We start from the raw sequence: 22,729 nt of genomic DNA, 5'->3' as shown, positions 1-22,729 counted from the left end.
AACAATCATTATTCGGTGGTGTTAAAACTCAGATTTGACACATTTTTACTTTCTACCTTTTATTAGATCTGTGACCCGACACTAAATTCAACCTGGTACCCCAACCCAATACATAATCTTCAACTTTGATCCAACAAACCACGATCGTTGTTATCATATTTTTTTCTTTCTTCTATTCAATTAAAGAACGAAACAAATATAATCCGTAATTTCCACACACACCAAATTTCTCACAAGAAATGGCGTACGTATATTACCGTTCGTTGAATAGACACAGGACAGGATATTTAATCGTACAGAAGGGTGGTTCGAGTCCGTCGCTAGTCGGGTAATACGTAAGCTGTAAATTTGGCATATAACGATCAGGGGTCGGAGAGCGGCAGGGCGGCAGACGAGGCTTGGGGGTTGTAAGGGTGAGGGGGGGGGGGGTGGAGGTGGAGTTCCTGGTCCCGGGGTAGGCCGGAGCTGCCGCCGCCGCCGCCGCCGCCGCACGGAACCATCCACAGCGGCGTGGGGTGGTTGAGGATGGCTGGGGGTGGTGGCAGAGGGTGGAATGCGTCCCGTTTAATATCGTGGAACATTATATATCGTCTCTCTTGTCCCTACGCCAGCAACCAACGTACGTACGGGGCTGCAGGTAGAGATATAGGTGTGTACGTATATAGGTAAATATATACGTATATACGTATATACGTATATAGGTATACACAGGGTCTAGCTTTATACGTGTACTTGTACGCAAGCGTGCGTTTGTGTGTTGTACGTAAACCCGGAGAACCGGGAAGGCCGACACGCGCGAAAAGCACGCCGGCAGCTCGAGGATAACCTACGCTTATACAGCTACTCCGATACTGCTACTGTTGCTGATACTGATACCGATGCCGCTGCTGCTGATGCTGCGGCGAGCCGTCAGGACCCCTCTCCTAGTTTTCGGAAAGTCCTTGGCGCAAAGGATCACCCGGGTCAAGCGACGTTTATCCTCTTCTTTCACATATATATATATATATATACCTTTTTCTTCCACCCTACCGCCCTTTTTATATCGTCGTTTCGTTTGTTTGTTTTTTTTTTTTTTTTTTTTTTCGAGTCCTCGGGAGGAAAAAATCGGTAAGAAAAAAGAAGGGGAGAAAAATAAAACGTCGAGAATCGGAGATACGCTTCGGGTTTTTTTTTTTTTTTTTCGCAAGATTCTCACTTCTAGGATTGTGATAATCGTTATAATTGTACATGTTGTATTTGTAAGGGGAAGGTAAGTTTCTCGCATGCTGCCGCAGAAACGTTTTTAGCAGATAATTATATGCCGCTGAATAGAGATTCGGAAATTGAATTTAAAAAAAAATATATACATATATGTTATGATAACAATAAAAATTATACACTACAACTTATACTTTACAAAGTTAATATTATGTTGCGCACGGTGTAGAAACCAATTTGCGATTATATTACTCCGTAAAATTTGTTGGAAAATTTTGATTAAAGCTAGTTCATTATTACCCCAATACCCGACAGATACTGTTGTCATTATTTACCTTCTTTTTTTTTTTTATCAGACGTTTCATCTCCCTGGTAACAATATTGTGAGTACAAGCATGACGATCGCTTTTAATAAATCCCGGACAGGGAAACGTAGAGAGAAGTGGTTAGGTTATATGAGAGGAAAAGTCAAGTTAACGGTCGTGAATAAAATTAATTTTAAGAAATAAAGAATTCCCGATATTCTGTCCGTCGAGCTAAGGTTGAAAATCGATATGCATATGCGATCTGTAATTAGCTCGGTATTAAAACTTCTTCTACGATATGCATACACGCATGTGGGTTGTAAACAACGAGTTAAATTTTAACAATAGATTACGACGTGTTATCAAAACGTTCTGAAACTTCAAAAATGGCGAAACTGAAACAATTTATGGAAAAATGATTGAAAGAAAAAACAAAAAAAAAGAAAGAAAACGAAGTCAAGTAATTGTGGCAAATCGTCGGTATTTGGAAATTCGAATTGAAAAAGGAATCAAATTCCATCAATCACTCCGGTAACCGGATTAAATTCGATCTCAAAATACACATTATAGTCTAAACTAACGATGAATGACGCGTCGTACGAACCTGCGGGAATAAAAGGTGAGGATATTATAAGGCAGGTAACGGAGAAGCGAGTAAGTGGAAAACGTCCCGGAATCGAAACTACGGCGTATAAGATTAAAGCGCGCGAGGTGTAATTAAAAAGCAATTCATCTTGACCAATTTACAAACTTTCCTATCGCAGCGCTGCTTCTGTTATTAATTTTCTTTAGTATCGCACCGATAATCCCCTCACGCGCACCTCCGTAGATCGGGACTCGAATATCCCGACCTAATCGGTGCAATTATTATATCCCCGTGCGTAGAATCGATTAACATTTAACGACTGTTGTACGGCATAACATAATCCAACGTATTGCAGCAATACTCGACTCGGATCTGCGTGACGTGCCCGATAAGAGTTGCGGTGACGCAATGAAATCGGGTATCATTTGTGCGTTGTAAAAGATCCGTAACGAATTCAAGGACATTGAGAAAGAATAAAAATACACTTACGGATGTATTAATTCGCGGCAAGGTTTGTAAATGGAAAATTTCCAGGACCGTTGGAAAAGATGGAAAGTTTAACACCCCGTTAAGAGGCGTTTCATCCGGTCGAGGCGTCTCGATTATCGTTCTTCGTGACGATCAGGAAGCGAAGTAAGCCGTAAAGGTATCTCGATCCGATGGATTGCCCGGGTAGTTTCCGAACCGAATGGTCGCCTCCGCTTCTCCGGGTTCTAAACCGGCGTTTAGGGTTGGAAACTGGGCTCTTTATCTGCCGCGAGGATGACGACGTTTCCCCCGGCGATCGTCAAAGGTTTAACGTTTATCTGGGACAATGGCTCCAACCCCGCAGGCTTGGACTTAGAGACAATGGCCGGTCAGGAAGTGTAATAATTGCGAACCGCGGATTGTAAGACGAACTTAACCTGAATGGTCAAAACTTTGTTCGTAGAACAAGACCGTTGGGGAAGTTTCGAGTCGGAGATGAGGGGGTTGATTCGAAAATGGAGAACCGAAACTCGGACGAAACGTGATACGCGAGGGTAATCGAACCGGCGTTCAAGATCGAGAAATCGAAAAAACAGTTTTTACCTGAAATACGATAAAAGCAGAGCTGCCTCATTTTCACTTGCGAAAATCGGCGAAAGATTGAAAAATAACATCGATATTTCGAAAGAGAGGCGACATTGACGAATGGCGGAAGTGGCGGCGTGTTTGTTGGCTGACGAAAAAGCAGAAGGTAAGAAAGAGATAAAAAAAAAAAAAAAAAATAGAGAGAGAGAAAAGATACGCGTGGGAAGAAAAAGGTTAAAGTAAAACTCGATGCATTCGTGTACAAAGTTATTACGAAAGGAAAACTGAGAAGAGTTCGTTTCGTGTACGATTACAACCTCGCGTCAGAGTGACGGATAATAAAAAAAAAAAAAAACTGTGTCAACTTTCGTAATATTAGTTCGAAAGTGAGAGGTTCGTTCAATCAGGAAATTCACTCTGATAATAATAACGATCTTTGAAAATCTCCGAAAAATCGATGATATTTAGACGGGAATTTGACTTGCAACTTGATATCGGTGTTGGGTTAGGTTGATCGCCACGAGGCGCGTGTTACGCAACGAAAAGTAGGATCGTTAACCCGTTGCCCCCGTCGCCGACGACGAAGACAAGAACGAGAAGACCGAACGTACGGTGGATGATTGCAATCAGTGTCGTTAAACGATCGTGCGCCTTTCTCGTTCCCTCGTCCGAGCACAAGCAGAATCGCCGATATATATTTTACGAACGGATATAGCGCGAGCACCGATAATTCCGAGCCGCACCTCGACTCTCGTAGAGAAGTTAAAGTTGATGGGCAAGTATAATACCTACCAACCTACGCAGGAAAACGACGTTAATAAAAAATAAACTTTGTAAGTCTTTGTAGTGACAGTGACGTTTCTATTGCTGGATCATAATAACGTGTAAGGTCTACTCCTTGTTGTAATTCGAATCGAAGGAGTCGGAGGATGGAACGAGAGGGTGAAATAGCGGGTTAACCCTTTCGGTAAGATTGGGACCCTTTGTTTACAACTTTGAATGATCTTCGATACTTCGTACAGTTCCAAAAAAGACGCGAGTGACAAGTTTCGACCAGAATCCGCTATCTTGGATTTAGACGTAATCAAATCCTGACTTAAAAAACAAAATTCAGGCCAAGATATTGAGTTGAAAAAAATATATCTCTGAAAGGGTTGAAGTCAGAGTCGTCCAAGAAAGGTACGTCGGTACGTCGAGTTTAATGAATGAAAAACCGGACGGAGCGCATCAACGTCTTCGGTGATTCTGCGCCAATGGATTACATCGCGAATGACGAGAAGAGTTTCTTGGAAGCGTGAGAGAGTCGGCAGGGCGTGTGAAGCTTCAATGAACTCCGTAAACCGATAAGAAAAAAAAAAAAAAAGAAAAGGAGAATGAGTCAGGAGGCTGGATTTAAAATTAAACGCAAAAAGTATCCGTCGCTGCTGATTGCGGTTTAACTGAAAATCATCGAAGGAACAAGAGGGTCGAAAAAAAAAAAAAAAAAAAGGAATAATAACCAAATGCACGATTAAAACTCTGTCGCGGATGAGTGCACTCGCATACCTGCATTTCTGCTCGTGCAGCTGCAGCGTGCAACCTTTTCCTTCATTTTAACGCGCGCGCGTGTTTCGATCGCACACCAGCCTGTCACTTTTTTACACGCGTTATTATTATTATACGTGATAGGAGTAAAAGTCGCTGCAGATATTGGCTGCAGGTATGCATGATAGTAGGTACGAAAGACGACAGCGAGGCAAGAAAAATGATATAGAAAAAATATACCTAATTGAGCGAAAAACTAACAACTTGTTACGGGGAGGATGAACGCGCGTGTGCGTTTGTGCAGAGGTTAAAATTCACCGAGGCGTAATTATCGTACACCTCTACCCGCGACGCGGGATGTTGAATCGCGGCGAAGAGACTCGACGCCATTGGTTATAAGTCAGGGTGAAAGGAAAGAGGCCCTCGAGGATACTCCGGTCTCTGCCTGCCTACTCTCAACGAAGACGCATTAAACTACTGCTGTGCACAAAGCCCCCGAAGCGGGCACAAACACACGTTCGTTTAACTCTCAATATTTCTATGGGAGAAGCAAGCCTATTCGCGCCACTTAAATTCCACTTTTGTAAACCACTGCTCGTTGCATACAGTGACGAAGAGTAGAGGAGCGTTAATATGTTGGCAAAAAACAATAAAGCCGAGAGGAAATCGTGATAAAAACCGAGAGCGATACACCGGCTGCAATTAGGGTCAAACATTTGTGCACCCTGTATTTGGGTATTATGTCATTTTGTAGGGATGAGCGACGTTCAAGTTTTCAATTCACCGTTTCCGACCGTATTTTTCTCCTCGTGTATTCGCGGTTCGTTCATTAGCGTTAAAAATGACAACTTTCATTCGGTTATTTTATCCCCACACCATCTTTACGTAATAAATACAACCTGGCTGCATTGAAACTCCGACGTAGCGCGTTCATTTTTTAACGCTCGACTAATTACCGATTAACTCAATTCTGCGTCCCCTCTTTCAGCTCTTCTTCCATTTTCTACCACTTGCTCTCTCTCTCTCTCTCTCTATACTCGTCGAGAACTTTTTATCATCCGAACTCAACATGTAGATGATACGCGTAAGGTATAACGGACGATTTGAAAGCTCAATTCAGGTTATTCCGAGGGCAAAAGAAGAACTTCGTAGTCCGAGCTTTAATTCAAGCTCACGGTATCATCCGTTACATTATACAGGGTAGCTTCGGGGTTCACGCATCCGTCTCTATTGTACGATCACCGTGTATAGATATATCGCGAGACGTAGCTATTTCATCGTTGACAATTATAAATTGAAGTCGGAGTATAATTTGCATCCTCATTTCGCTTATAGAATGCACAGCGATACCCACACACACATATATATACACACATAAATGCACTTCTCGACGGCTGTACGCGCATGCATTATTCAAACCTATGCAAATACCCATTCCGAGCGGCGAGAGTACATTTGAGACAGCAATTAAAGATCGGGTATATGTATACACACACGGCAGACGTGTGCGAGAGTAATCGTGTACACGTATTATAGGTATTCATAGAGAAAGAGAAAGAGAGAAAGAGAGAAAAAGAGAAAGACGGAGATATGTCATCCCGGGAGACAAAACAGTTTCGCAAGTAAAATAGGAACGAAGAAAAAGTAAGAAAAATAAAACCGACGTCAATTTCAGGATATAATTAAGACATTTCACAGATGTTTTTAACACGTTTTTTTCAGAATTACACCACCTAGCTACTCCGATCATCGACCACCGTCAAACTCGGTCGCACGTATATACGGACTGACAAATTGACCGCTAAGTGTTACGTGACGTCTGGGAGCGCACGCGATACTCGACTAGAGTTTATACTTTACGCCTAAAGTGTGGCGGTAATTGTCAGCTGTTACAGATTCATCGTGTACGGTATCTTTTCGCCTCTCTCATTCTCGGCTCCTTCGTTTAGGTTAGAAACCGCAGGCTTAGAATCAAACTACGTTCGACCGTATCGCCTTGGATTTGCAAAAGTCTAAAAGTGATATCGAAAACAACAAATTGGGACAAGATCCAGATACGTTTGTCCAAGTATTAAAAAATTTTTACTTTCGTGGAAATCGGTACGAACTTGTAACGAACGTACTTTCGCGAATTGTAAAATTTCGAACAAAAAACCACGCTTGTAATTATTACTGTCACTTGGCACGCTCTGCCGGTAGCGAAACCTTGACATCCCAAGACAGACGGATAGACACCGAACTTGAAATTCTATTGGTAAGTACGGCGTTGACGGTCCGTACGAAAATCACGTAGAACAACCACGGGGGTCAGATATTATTTTTGTTTCGCGACAAAAACGTCGCAGAAAGCGAAGCGTTGATACCGTTATAATCGCGATACGATAAATATGGGTACGAGAAGTCGGTAATCTCTAGTCAAGGTCTACCGCAGAGACATTAGGAAATAATGATCCGCGAGACAGGTAAGCGAGCAGCCTCTCCCATCCGGCGGTGATTCCGAGGGAACGTAACGGGGAGAATGATAGTCGAGAGAGAGAGAGGGAGAGAGAGAGAGGGAGAGGGAGAGAGAGAAAGAGAGAGAGAAACGATAATACGAAGTGAGACGACAAGTAGGAATCCTTATTCTCATTCTCTTCGTCAACCCAACCAGTCGCCAGTCATTAGCCTAGGTGATTATTTGATTCCGATTCCCACGGTACATAATCCACTGCTACAGCTGTCGGACAGTGGAAATCACTTTCTCGTTTGACGAGTCCTCCTCTTACCGTGCGAGAATAGCCGTAGGCGTTTTTTACGATCATCGTTCGTTCGCCTCTTCACCACGGCTGGCAACGTCCAAGGTTTTCGTTTTTCAATAGCGTCAGCCACAGCAGCAGCCAGCAGCAAAGGAACGAGGAACCACGACGACGTGAAACTGCTCCGACCAATTCGTCGCAAGCTCATTAACAAACGGTATATAATTACAATCTTGTACCGAACCACGAGGATCGAATTAACCGAAGCGCGACGGTGCAGCAAGGAAAAATCCTCGCTACATTGTACGATGATTCGATTTTACAGGTGTGTAAATACCTGTAATAAAAGAAGAAGGAAATCGATACTGTTTTCTATACGCGATGCAATAAGGAGCTGATTCGAGCGTGGCGAAGTTGCTTCTCACATGATTGGCGTACGTTACATGGCACGTAGCGTAGGTACCAACCTACGAGTATACCTATCCATACGCGAGAGAGACGATCCTGAGATGGATATCGGATGATCGCGGAAGATGGGGAGGTAAATTTCATCGTTTATCTCTGACACGAACGGTGGTCTTCCCCCACCCCTTCACCCATCCTTGATCGGGATCCCTCGCAGCAGACAGAAGCGTCTGCAAAGGCGGTTCTACACGCGTATATTATATCTTCGAAAGTCAATCGGGTGTATCAAGGAGACTGTGTACGTGTGTGTGTTTGTGTGTGTGTGCGCGCGCTGTTAGCGGTAGACAGAGAGAGAGATAGAGAGAGAGAGATGGGTCCGATCCTGGGCGATGTGGACGTTGGACCATAGCCTGAGGGTTTGTGGTCCTGAGATCAACGGCTGGACCGGCAACGGCAGCAACGGCAGCAGCGGCAGCATCAGCGACGGCGGCTACTTCGCTCGAAGAAACGACGAACACAACCGGTTTTGGCCTTCGGCAAGAGGCGTCGAGAGCGGAGAGATGTACGTAAGACGAAACAAAACCCGGAGAAAAGCGACAAATATATGTATGATAAAAGAGGAGGAGGAGGAGGGGGGAGGGAGGGAATGAAAAATAAAATAAATAAATAAATAAATAAAAAATAAAAAATCCACCACGCGTAATATCGTACAACGAAACGCCTCCGGCTATGCGAGCAACGGTGCGTCGGGAAGAAAACCTGCGGAGACCGACCGACGCCTAGGGATTGAACCTCGACGCAATAACGGAGCTGAGAAGACCGTCATCGAGATTAATGCAAGTTTATGCAACCTTCCCGGTGCGACGGTAGAGGAGAGACGCGAAACTTGTGTTCGTCTGCGAACTTTAAAAAGATAATTTATCTGTACCTACGTATGTATGTGTTTTGAAACAACTGAAACGTTGACGATTTTGAGGAGACTTGATTTGTGACGTTAGCGAGACGGTAGTGAGCGGTTTGAAGTTGCCAAGTAAGTTGATTGATCGTCGGAATTTTCCATACGGTATTTGTTTATAAATCAATTGTTTGTACAACTTTACTTCAACCCGTGGTTCGGGAAAATCTGTTCTTTCCTTTTCACGATCACTGATCATCTGATACAGTCGATTTTCTGCGTGTAAATACTGGTTGTACGAACGAGGTCTTCGAACTTTCGAACCTTTTCGAATAAATTTGAATCTTTTTTTTTTTTTTTTGTGTTTTACGAAACAACCTGTGCAAAACAAGAATCACGAGTAATAACAAGAATAATTTCGATAAGAATAACAGCTTTGGCGACGGGCAAGTGTTGAGCAGCTATATGTATACAGATGTAAGGTTAAGGGAGAAAGAAAGACGGAGGTGGAGAGGCAGGAGAACCGCGACAATGCGACGGAAAATTTTAAGCCCCCGAAAAGGGAGGAATTTCGTTTGTTCTTGGGTAGAACCGTTAGACGGAGGCTAAGGCACTTCTTAATTACGAGGGCGCGTGCGGCAACGGAAATTCTAGAAGCCAAGACGCATATTTTTGGCCTCCCATACCAGACCGGAGGTAGGAGTTACCCGCTTTAGCTTTATCTCTATCTCATTTGCTCTCTTCATCTCCTCCTTCCTTTCTTTCTCTCTCTATCTCTCTCTCTCTCTCGCTCTCTCTGTCTCGATATAGTGGCAGCAAAGCTTTGATGAAACTCCGAGACAAGATCACGTGATCACAGTTTCAGCACCGACTACCCTCGGTATATAATTACCAAGAGCTTGCAGAATTTAATCCTATTATAAGCGTAAAATCTTATACATTGCAAGAAGAGGATAAAAAGAAGATGACGAAGAGGAAGAAGAAGAAACCAAGCGGCCGTCTGTTGAAAGCGCAAACGTAATACTATACGACTGACAGATCTCTGGACTCGCACAAATTCCTTCTCCAATTTTCAAAGATGTACAAGGTACAACTTAGCAATCGCTTTGTCCTCGTCTTATGCCTTGATACACGTTGAAACGAGACTGTCTGCAAGCTGTTTCTCTACAACTTTCCCATTGGTACGCTCGACTCGTCACCGTAAATAAGATGAGAATATCTCAAGTGTTCGGACATAGAAACGACGATGATCGCTTAAAGGTTCGCGTGTAGCTTGAAGTGAGCTTAGAAAAGATAAAAAAAAAAAAATGCGTCTCAATGAGTTCCTCCCAGACGGATCTAAGGACGAAACGCCATCGCGATGTTCGTCGCAGGAGATGGAGCGAAGAAATATGAACCTGTAGCTACGAGCATGATCCTCTGACTTTTTTACCCGCAGGACAACAAGTATTTATCCTTTATTGTATTGTACTTTGTTGGTTGTGCAAATATATGTGTATATATATATATATATATATATATATATATATATATATATATATATATATACACGTTAAACATCGTTTGCGCGGTCGTGAAAAATTCTTTTGTATATATTTTCGGTCACGAGGGTTGTTTTTCAGGTAAAAATTACCCCGAGGTATACACGTATAATAACGGCTGTTGCAGAAAAACGATATTTAAAGAGACGAAACGCTTAAGGCCGCAGCCGAGTTCGGGCAGGTGAAGTTACCCGGGTAAACGTATCCCTCGAAGGATAGAAATACAGGGAAGAAAAGGACGAGAAAAAAAAATAAAGAAAAAAAATTACAGCATGAAAATGAAAAGAGAAAGGAAGGAATAAAAAAAAAAAAAAAAAAAACCAAGCGTCGATCGCTGTAGTATGAATAAAGGTCTACCCATCTACTCGGGTCGTCGATTCAAATTACTCTCCCAATCGCTCACTGTATATATATATAGGCATACATACGTATATGTATACAATAAGCAAAAATAGGAACCGAGAAGTTACAGTTTGACATTACATCGGTGTGGATTTCAAGTAAAGTACCTACCAATACTTCGTATACTCGTAGACTGCGGGGATAAAATTTTTCGAGCATACATCGTTTCTGATCAACAACATTGATAGATAGCCTTTGTACAGAATTTGAAAATCACTAGAATCCGCGGGAAGTAATTGTTTGTAATTAGGTACGGTAGGGCGGAATGAAACTCCATTCGTTCGAGTTTCAGTTGGCATTATCGGGAAACGCGAACTTCGAACTCTTCTAAGATGGAGGAAAAAAAAAACAAAAAAAAAAAAAAAAAAACGAGTATCCCGTTCATCCGACGATGAAAGTATCTCCAGATATCCTTTGAATAAACATACCTTAAACGTTGAAGGAGATCCGTATGATCCGTATCAAAGTGTCGTTTCAGAAACATCGATTTTCGGATAAACGTCTGAACGATATCGTCAACCGGTACGATAAAACTAGCTCGTTGTACGGAACGACACACGTTCATGCCGCCTGAACATTCACCCAAATCTACACACAGCGTTTCGATTTCCCGTATAAAAACGAAAGTAAAAAACTATATAACATGCTATATATACATGTATGTATGTACATAAAACAATAACGAATACCGTGTAAACGTAAGACCTGTACGGATAGATTTGTAGAAACTGTTGCAAAAGGGTTGTTTTCACCATGCGGTACGAATACAGTGTCGAGTCGAGGAGACTGGATCACACACATGTGTGCACACGCATGGTTAATACTCGCAAGTTACTACGAAGGGAGAATCGAGTGGCTGGCGCTGCATGTGTTTAAATCGTTCGACGAACCCTATCGGATTTTATCGAATTCGTAGAAGCATAAAAATCCGTCTCTTCCACCGTTTATGCATCGCCTACGCACGCGATCAACGTCCGAGTAGCCAGTATCGCGGCACAAGCGTACGTTACACGTTACGCAACAGACGTCGAGAGTATTATCCAGAATGTGCATTCGTGCAGCCGTGAGGAATATGCACGTACAGCGTTTTTCATCCCCCCCAATTCCCCATCGCCACGTTCTTTATTGCATGATCTAGCCGTCCCGTGACGTGCCGGCGCCGAGGCGAGGATCGAGACGATCAAACTAGAAATAAGAAGTAAAACGAAGTAACGAAAGCGAATTGCGGGGTAATTTATTTACGGTGGAGGTACCGGCTGCCCGGGACAAGAATAAATCCATCCGACGAACACGAGGAGGAGACACGCTGCTCTGCTCGATTCGCGATTCCGTCTATCGAACTGGATACACGATTCGGACGTACGGAGCTTTCTACGCGCGTAACGATGGTTGGTGATTTTTCGAAACTAACGATCGAGAAACAATTTCAAGCGGGAAAGTATCGCGCGATTTTCGATACGCTAAATACAGATCGCGGTGCGACTTCGTTCCGGAGGAATTACTCTCCGAACGTGTATTTTCCGTCAGATTCGAAGAGCTTTTTGTTTTCTAAAGAAACAGGATTTTCATCGATTTCGAAAATAGGCTCGCAGAAAAAATATCGGGATCCTTTTATACTCTTTACTCCAAAGAGACGAAGCTCGCTCGATTGTTTCGCGATATATTCTTATTTTTACAAAATAATATCGCGATCTTTCAAGTACAATTAACGCAAATTTCGGAGAAGAATTTCCACTCGATACTAAGATCCCAGACTTTGACGCAGGTTCTTTTATTTAAACAAGCGTACGGATGGTATACCTATAGACGAAAGAAGCGCGTATACATTTTTAACCACAAGTGCGGAGGCTTGCGGATTGACAATTGCATCGCGACGCGTAGAGACGTTAAATGATCGGAAATCATCTCACGTAGAGGTCGAGGCCGACGGAATGGCGTCGAGTCGACGATCATCGAAATCCGGAGATCGCGCGGAATTCATTTTATTTTTCTTTTCGCTTTATTTTTGTGGTTACGAATATCGTGAGAATAACGAACAGATTCGGAAGAGATATCGATTGGAGGATATTCAAACCACATTCAATGTTTTTCAGGGTCGAATAATACGATCCGTTGCATGGTGTTGCGGTTGCAGACGCGATTTGTTCGAAAACCATACGTAATTTACAAAGAAAGAATTAGTCAGAGTGTAATAAATGTATAATGGCGGATGGAGACTGTTTAGCGTCATCGTGTTCATGTGTTGAGGCAAATTTTTTATTTTTTTTTTTATTCATATCGTGCAACGTACGGACCTTATTGCTGTACGTACCGATCCTACGCGTTGTTACACGTATTCACATACATGTATACCTATATATACATATACTATGTAACTATGTCACGGTTTTCTCGGGAGTTTCGTCGACCGTTTAACGCCGCTGCGATGTATTACGTTGGTATAACACCGGCTACAGAGTAGACGAGACGACGCAACGAAGCGTATATTGTACAATCGCGAAGTCATTATCGATTCCTTGGTGAGACGCAGGAAACGCATTCGTACGTCGACGGAATCGTTAATTAAACTCTGTAGAATTATACCTCGGACCTCGAACATCGTGCTTCACGGAGAGACGCACACGGCTGTAAAAAGGTAAACAGATATACTTTTACCGACATTCTGAGAATACCTGAAAACTGCATCACGGAGATGTGATTTAATGCGGATGAATTTTCATGAAACAGCGGGTACGGATCGCTGGAAACACGAAGAAAATGGAAATGAATACAATTGGAAGATACGATTTTTTTTTCAAAGCGCGGAGAAAAGCTCTCAGCTGCGTCGACCCTTCGACGATTGGCTCGTTTCAAACAAACGACTGCGTCGTAATGACGGAGCGATAATTAATCGAATACAGAGCTTGCGAATGATACGGATACGCCTTGGCGACGTCGAGAAAGCTCTTCGAACGGACAGAGATTGCAGAAAGACGTCGTCGCAGAAGTTTGTAGGTGAGAGTAGTTCACATGGGAGGGAGGTTTGTTTATTAACTTCTCGCTCAAGTTGGCCAACTGTAAACTTTGCTAACAAGGTAAACAATGTTCGGCAATTATGCTGGTTAAATGATCCCCGAGAGAAGATACACGTGCTTGGCAAACACGCGCACGGTTAATTATATCGCCAATATCGAAAGCGCCATACGCTGCACCCCGACAGATGCGACCGTAGAATTCTGCCAATCCGTCAATTAATCCGTCACGCCTGATGAATACACTTGTTGAAAATTATCAAAGAACCTACAAACTGCACCGCGGTTACAATTTTAGTTTGCGACTTATCGCGTATGTATACGAGGTAAAAGAACGTCGTGCGATACGCGAAAGAAGCTCCGCGCATCGTCGATAACATATTTGAAAAAGCTCTCGGATGAATCTCATCCGCATGCATCGTACGGCGTGACTAGACTAGAGACTAGATACAGCCAGGAGCAAATATTAAAGAAATATCGGATGCGATAGGATATTCAGCGTATATCTTACAAGCCAACTGCAGCCGTTTTCTTCGGGGATACATCGTCGTGTGTCGAAGAATATTCGTACGTGTAACGCGTGAGCTTGGCATCCCCCCCCTCGACCCCCCCAAAAAAATCTTTGTCTTCAAAGATTTCGAAACGTCGTACAGACGTAGTAGCTAATTGTGTTACATCGGAATCCCGTTTCTCTAATCCCAAAGTCTAAACAGATTTTGCGTACGCCCACCAGCGTCTCTCTTCTTCACCGAGAGCGTAATACAACGTTGCAAACTATAGCTGTAAACGTTATAAGCGCCATTTGCAATATCGCAGACATCGCCTTATTCGACGTTTAATTATAGCGTGGAACAACTTCACTGTCGCGTATGACGTACGTGTGTCTCCTTTGTCTCGCGATTAAGTTTCAAGATACGTAAATGTGGGCTGCTAATAACGGGTGAAATTTCCAATTAGTCATAGAGCGTTGTACGCGGGCATACATAGAATTCTCAGTTACGTAGGGTAATAGACTTCGAGTAGGAAATTTCGATTCCGAGTCGGGAATTGTTGCAATATACAACTGGCTTGGAAGCCAAGATAATTAGAAGTTGGTATATTTTTCTTAAATTTTTATAAACTCAAATCATCTAAACGCATCGTGGAACTAGGACAAGTTTAACGGCAACGTTTCATTCGCGCGGCGAATGCATAAATGCTGGAGCTCTCGATGACGTTGAATTTCATACTTTTAGTTTGCGAGGCGACGAAGATGGTACGTAACGCTGGGTTAGTAGTCGACGGTGTTATAGGAGAGATGCGAAGAACCGACGGGATTACCGGTTGAGAAGCTGAATTAATTAAACTCGCTGAGAACAATGAGTCCGCGTCACGTAATTCACGCCTTTTCTCGTGCCGAGTCAAAGAAGAGAGCACGAGCTGGAAAGAGAGCCTCGGAAACTTTCTTGGCTGCGACTCAATTGCTTTGGACTCAACGTTCGACCGTCGTTCGTTACGTACGATGTATAGTCGAGTATAAGCAGCAAAGCCTGACCACAGGTGCGTATATTGAAAATAATAAAATATTGTACACGGTTCCGGTAGCGGGCCAAGTTACGCGTTTGCACTCGCAGAATGCACGCAAAAGAGAAATGCTTATGCGTAGTTACGTTCCGATATAGCGACGAAGAAAAGCGCAGCGCAAAGGGAGTAAGATGGAAGTACTTACTGCTCTCTTCGTCGCGCAGCGCAACGGCCCCGAATCTTTGCGCGTAAGAGAGAGAAAGAGAGAGAGAGAGAGAGAGAGAGAGAAAGGGGGAGACGGGGATCGAAAGGGACAGAGAACGAGAGAAGGAGACGGCGAACGAGACTTGGGGTCAAGGCGCTGCTCTGTTGCCGCGTTTCTGACTTGGCTTAGGCCTTAGGGCACCGAAAGGCTGCAGGCGAAATCCGGCTTGTCTTGACAAAGGCAAAGAAGAAGAAGAAGAAGAAGAAAGAAAAGAAGAGGAACGATAAGGAGCAGAGCGTGAGATCGAATTAGATTAATTAGGAGTATTAAAAAAAATCAGTGACGCAACAGTCGTAAGAAATCAATTTCTACATGTCCAGGACGGAGCTGATTGGTAACCAACCAATGAATCGCCCCAAGTTCACCTTCGACTTCGTCCACGTGTAGTAAACACGAACGTGTAGTTTTAACGCGTCGATAAACGTGGGGCACTACACGTGTCTTCGGGTTTTAATTGACAACTTTGAAACGAGTTTATACGGAAATGAGACGAGATCCGAGATGCTGGATGGGTTACGAACGTGTGTACAAGCGTAGCTTCTCGCGCCTATACACGTATGCACGTACGTGTAATTGGTGTGGATGCATGTCTGAAAGTTGATAAATACGTGAGAATTTGTTTTGAAAAACTATTTCCTCAAAATTCTATAACCCTTTAGGAACATGTAACGCTTGTAGGTTTATTTTGCGCAGAATTTATGTGACTGCGGAACCTGAACCAGAACAGGCACATCGTAAGCACAACAGCGTTACATCCACAGGACGAATTTATATACACGTAATGATAACCCAGTTCTTCGCCGAGTGCCACTATAAGGTATGGGACCATGAAGCACGCGATCTTTCGTGTCCGTTAACCGTATCTACAACATCCTACCTTACATCTCGACCTTACACCGTCATGACCGAGCATCGATTCTCCGGACGTACCCGAGTCCCTAAGTCATTCCTCGAGTTATTTATTTAATACCCTCAAACTCCCAGCAGACTTCGGGGGTAAAAAGCACTCCGAGAACGTTGTTCCTTGGATTTCATCTTCACTTTGATTGCGAGTATGATTGAGATGGCGGAAGTAATGAATATCTGAACATCGTAGGCAGAGTACGAATAGATGGAACAGTGTGACGTTTTTGGGGCTGCAGTTTTCTAGTGATTTTTCCGCCTGATCGGCTCCTCGGCGCGATATAAGCCTCGGTATATATATACACACCACCAGCTCTGGACTACTCGAGGAGTCAAAAGTCAAAACGTCGACGATGGAGCGTCGCGACGCTATTTATAAGCGACGCCAGCGGACGTTAACCCGTTCCTGGAGCAGATCTCCAAGCAGCTTGGATACGTACGTTATACGTTTGCACGGACGTGTGTATTACACACGCGTAGCAGTTGTACGCAAATAAGTACCTACCGAGGACCGAGGTTTCTGTAAGAGATTTGAAACCGCTGAATTGATCCTGCGGTTAGACTGCCGAAACCTCTCCTTAAACGGTCAGACGTACGTTTTATTCGGTGAAGAAACATAGGCGAGATTTCGAGGATACCGGCAGATCGGACCCCCCGATCAATTCAAACGACAAGGACAGGTTGAAAGGGTTCGTAAGTCTTTTGGAAACTGAAGTTCCCCCACTTTTCTAGGTTTTCCAGATATTCCAGCCCGAGAAAAAGGATTTTTCCAGTAACCTTTCAAGAAATATGACGCTGATTAACGACAGTTCTTTCACACATTAATACTGATACCTTCGATATTAGCTAGTAAGTATCTTGTACTGTCTGACCATCGATTCACAAGCAATGGTCTGTAATTTTTTGCAAGAAAAAACCGAAAGAAGCTTTGGTATTAAGTAATATACATAGAAGGTACGAAGCGGTGCGACGAAATAAAATTTTGAGCGCAATCTTATTTTTCTTCAACATCGAAAATACTTTTTATAAGAACAAGTTTGTATCTTCGACAGAGTCAAAAACTCCAGTCTTATTTTTCAAATTCTCCAACTTTTCCCTGTGCGTACGAACCTTGGTTACCAAATGACGAAGCGTAGCGAATTGGATTCTTTATCTTACTGTTGGAGAGGGCGCATCGTGTAGAATAAAACTGCGACGATCGTTGAGATGAGACATGCGAAGGACGAAGAGATCGAGTAGCAGAGAATATCCAAAGGCCCAAAGTGGTACCGAGAAAAGCGAGACGAGGAGTGGGTCAGGTTTTGATTGATCGTCCGCGACGCTTCCTCTTGTAGGTTCGATGGATCACCTCCGTTCCGGCTAATTCATTTCCTCCGTCGACGGAAGTCGCCTTCTCGTCCTTCGTTGGCGTGTGGGCAATAACGGATACCGTACCAGAGCATCACCGACCCTGACTGGTTGCCGATCCGTTGTCCAGTTCGTAATATCGGAGGCAGGTGGATCTGCGACGACGGCATCGAGGTCGTCGAGTTTCTAGTCTACGCCGGTGATCAGGAAAAATTTCAGCTACGCCCAACTCCGGACAATCGGAGTCTTAGTTATTAGCTCATTGAGCAACACCCTGAGTTTGCGATAAAACCGTCACTGTTTCCTTTCACCAACGCTGCTGCTGCATGCTGCGACGACCTTTGCTTTAGGTAGCAGAGGACAACGCACGGCGAGTTGTGACTTGTAAATTACAGCGTAACGCGATGTAAGCTAATTGCCAGTGGACGTTGTACGCGGGTTTTTCAAACGTAAGGATAATTCGATCCATTGAAAACCTTGTTGCTTATTTCGTAGTAATTTTTGGTAACTGGAACGACGTTGCGACATCTGTGCTACGGTAATGTATCCACACCGAACGCACTGAATCGTGAAATTGGAATATCATTGTCCACTCGGAGGAAAAAAAGCTGTACTATACGATATACCGTTTCGTAAATAAGTCGAATACGGTGTCGTGAGTTTGCGACTCCGACGCAGATAAGGCTCAGGTATAATTTAGAAGGACGGTTAATCAAACTCGCGGTAGCTACTTTATATTCGGCACTTTATACGTAACTCGTACGAACGAAAGACCTAATCCTCGAACGGTCGGATGAAGTCAGATACTCCGTACTTCAGATCTATAAATATTTGTGAATCGAACCGAACGTCAACGATGGATTCCAATACGGACGTCCATGAGAACGATTGACACTCGAATCACGTTCCAATGGTTACACAATCGGATGAATTCTACGTCAGCGTTGAAAGCAACGTCCGCGTCACTTTTATCAGGAATATACTTATAACCAGCTAAAACGATGAGAAACGCGGAACAAAAACAGGGATCCATTTTGTAAGGGATGAAGGTGAATCGGAACGAATATGCAGGCGTGATGTAAAACGTCTTCGGTGTAAGAAATCGGGAGACGATATCCATGAAAGTTTAATCAAAAGATTATTGTTATATACCTGTTACACGTCTGGCTATATTGGGCATTAAAAACACAGGCGACGAAGACGAGCCGTATACCTACACCTATACCTACGCAAAGCTACACATGGAGGTACCTGACATAATCGAATCACGTCGCGGTTGTGAATCAAAACTCAGACGGTTACCGCAAATTGAGAACCACTTTTGACGTCACTGGGCAAACCGGGAGAGGACGATCCAAGTTGCTTGGTGGGGGTCAAATGTCACCAAATGACTCACCAGCCGGTACGAGCGAGGACGCGGAACCTCCACCTCCACTCCTCCTCTGCCTCGCCGTGACTGTTCGTTTAAATTTTCATCCAGGTTCAACGTATCCAGGTGTAGTCAAAGAGTTGCGACACGTCAGGACCGACCATCGAGGTGTAAGGTCTGTAAGATGCGGCACCTGTTGGTCCTGCGATTTTCTGCATTGATTTTCTCGCGGGAAAATATGAAAACGGACAAAGTGGATGAAGTTCCCCCTTAACGCCCCCGGCTTATTCCGGTTTCCGGGTGTTTCGTGCGAACCAATTAGTCCCGAATGACCGTTGAACCCCGAGACGTAGACTTCGCGGATGGTTCCTGATTACGCGAGATTGCGGACCTCGTTAGCGGGCGCGTTTCTTATTCTCACTTCCTGTCGCCCGGTGCTCATTTTCTTCTCTCATCCGTCGTGATCGTCGCAATATCTCGGTACCCTTGTCTCGTCTTGGCGACGTTGCCTTGGTTCCGCACCGTTTGGCACGTCGCCGATTACCCCCCATTGCATCCGTGCTTTCCGCCTACAGTGACGTTAACCTGCGGGATATTCGCGGTTTTGCGAGATCCCCGTCCGAGGTTCGATCGCATCTTCCGCAGTGATAGAGCGACAACGCAAACACGATCAGGAAAGATTCTGAAGTACGTACACTGAGAGAAATATTTAGTTCCAGTTTTTTTTTTTTTTTTTTTTTTTTTTTCATTTTCATTTTTTACCACAATCGAAAGATATAGTTCCATGTAGAAAATGAAAATTAGTTTTCTAGCTGTTACCGGAAAGTCTAGTAACCGTTACTATTCTTTCTCATTACTATCGCTCTTACTATAATTTCTTACAAGTGTGCGAAAATTGATAACTCGTATTTTCAACGAAGAAATATATGATTAATACTTATCGCGTCGATAGCCTTTCCTTGATTTGTAAGTAATTTTTTTTATCACGCTCCGTGAAACAGGCTTGGATGAATATATTCATTTTGCAAAACTTCCGACGGCAAGCATTGTCTTGACGTTAACGAGACGGCGACAAAGGGGGGATAAAATGAGAATAAGATGCAACTGTTCTGTTTTTATTTTGGCTCCGCGGAGTTTTAGAAGCTGACACCGAACGAGCCGTAATGCGCCTACTCGACGGATGTCGTAACGTAGAAACCGCCGCTATTACGGACTTTAACGACAAACACTCCCAATATCAACGGCCTTTTAACGATTCAACCAGGATTCCCCGTAGTTCATTGAATTCATGGTAAAGCCACCACATGTAGCAGGTACCTACATATATCAAATTTTACGTATTGATTATGAAAAGTACCCAATTTCCATTCCACACTTGTTATTTCACAGAGCCGTTTGTCTCGGAACGGAATTGTTTATCAAGAACTCGACCGAAAGTGCAGCTTCGAAAAGGTTCTTTGAGTTATCCGCATTTAAAAATTAATTAAAAAATGAAATCGTCGCACTAGCTTCAATTTATTAACATCGTTGATGCCCGATGTTCGATGAAACGAACGTATCCAACCTTTTTCAAAAATAACTTAAAACGGTGAAAATGAATCGCGCGAAGCGTACTAAATGAGATGTCAATCGACGAATCAGACGCGTCAAACTAACCACGCAGGGAATGATGAAAATTGTATCTATGTGTATAAGTCTTAACAAAAGTCACCTGAAAATAGCCGGCGTGAGTAATTCGCAGGGGCGAGAAATAATTGAGAGCGCGGAATTATAAAGGTCAAGCCTGTGCGTTAACTAGTCCAATTAGCTTCTGATGACATTTCCGCGAGTTTGCAGCCAACGCAAATTACGCCACACGGCACCGCGTGTCGAGTCAGCTGTGTTGCGGTGCAGTTTGCCTTGCAACAATTATAGAGAATCTAGATAAGTCGAGCTGTAAGGCAAGGCTCTTTTGCCTGGCGGTTTATCCCTGGAAATATTTTCGACAAAAAATCCGCTCGATCCGCAGAATGCTCTTCGAGTGAATGTCCGTCCTATAGACGGCAAATATACACATTCATTTTGTTTTCTTTCAATCAAATTCGAGTCCGATGTTGTAAGGGAAAAAGTCGTTGCAAGATCCGAAAGAAAATTTTCCCAACTAATAACTGTGTTGAAGAGACAAAAAAAAAAAAAAAAGGTTTAAACTAGGACGCGATCTTCGAAGATCAACGAGTGTAATTAAACGTCCGCGATATCTAAATGAAAAGGCATAATGATCTGAATTTGATTTTCACGGATATTAGGCTCGGTTTGTGTCAGCTATTATATAGATACAGAAAAAGGCGGGAGAAAAAGACAAGAAAATTGTGCGCTGATGTGTAAACGAGGTTGTGGCAGGCTTGGAATTATTACAGATACTCGTGTATTTAGAAAGTCGGGATGATGATGATGTCCGTCGGTATTAAATTGCCGACCTGTTGATACCCACAGCGCGGTATAAAATATGTCAAAGAATACTCCGATCCCGTTTTTTTTTTTATTCAAAGACGTGAAAAAACACCGTTCTCCGCTCTCAATCAAGTTTGAAACAGTGTTCTTTCGATCTTTCGATGAAAATGTCTCCTTAATTTTCACTTCGAGATAAAAATGAAAAATTCATAAAACCGTTAAAAACCAAGTATTCCACGTAAATGATTTTGAATAAAGAATTATATGTATACATACAAGAGAACTGAGAAAAAAAAGTAGAGATTGTAGTATTGACTGATGTTACAATAAGCAAGCGAGGAGCGGTGAGATAAAAATAGAACAAGAATCTATCACAGAAAATAACGTCGACGAGTTGAGCTGTCATTTAATTGTTGATATATTTATGGTTGCGTCATACATGCGGAAAACGCGAAATCCATCCTTGGTCAGGAAACGTCGATTATAAGTCAGTGACAGTTTTACAACCGGCGATTAGATAAGCAATCGTTACAATAAATTATACAGACTCAGTGTATTGTAAGTAACTCGTCGAACGCGAGTGAATTTCTTTCATTTTAATACAAGAGTGGCTTTAGCCATTGTAACATAAGCGGTAAAACTCAATGCTACGTCAGACGATGACGTCAGACCGCGTGGCGGCAATCCACGTGCAAATTGTATCTCGTCTTTTTCCCATTCATGCAGCATCGCGGATTATAAACTAGACACCTCACCGAGATAATATTAAATGTATTCGATCCACGCGATTGAAAGTTATTTAACATCGTGCAAACGGAGTTAAGACGAACCGACGGATGAATAAACTATCATTGGACGTTGAATTTTGTATACCGTGAGAAAAGACAATCAATAAAAAAAAAAGAAAAAAAACTAATGACGGTAGAATTTGTCATTGAAAATATGGTCGACGCTTGTTATAAAATTTTCTCAAGCGAATTTTACACGCTCGTTGGATGAATTAACGATAAAGTCGAATCGTAACGTGAAATCTGCGTCGTCCTTGCAGTTTGTATAATAAAAACTACGACAGGCAGAAGCGTTATTATCGTTGACAAATCGTTGATAGTAAGAGGTTTAATTAACGATATACGTATACAAACGATTATGCTCGAGAATAACGAGCATTACCTACCGCAATCAGAGGCTAATAATTAACAACGGTCGTTAAGCTAAGTAATTAATTTCTGGTTAGGAATCAAATTAGACAAACAGTACC

General features: G+C 43.1%; 1 protein-coding gene across 9 annotated transcripts in view; it reads right to left on the bottom strand.

Annotated features, from left to right (window-relative positions):
* The window catches only part of LOC107220658 (protein scalloped), a 104,124-nt gene that overhangs the window by 28,776 nt on the left and 52,619 nt on the right, over nucleotides 1–22,729 (bottom strand). The window lies entirely within an intron of this gene.

Source organism: Neodiprion lecontei, chromosome 6 (assembly GCF_021901455.1).
Source record: "Neodiprion lecontei isolate iyNeoLeco1 chromosome 6, iyNeoLeco1.1, whole genome shotgun sequence".
Lineage (NCBI taxonomy): Eukaryota > Metazoa > Arthropoda > Insecta > Hymenoptera > Diprionidae > Neodiprion > Neodiprion lecontei.
This window is presented reverse-complemented; position numbering and strand designations above follow the sequence as displayed.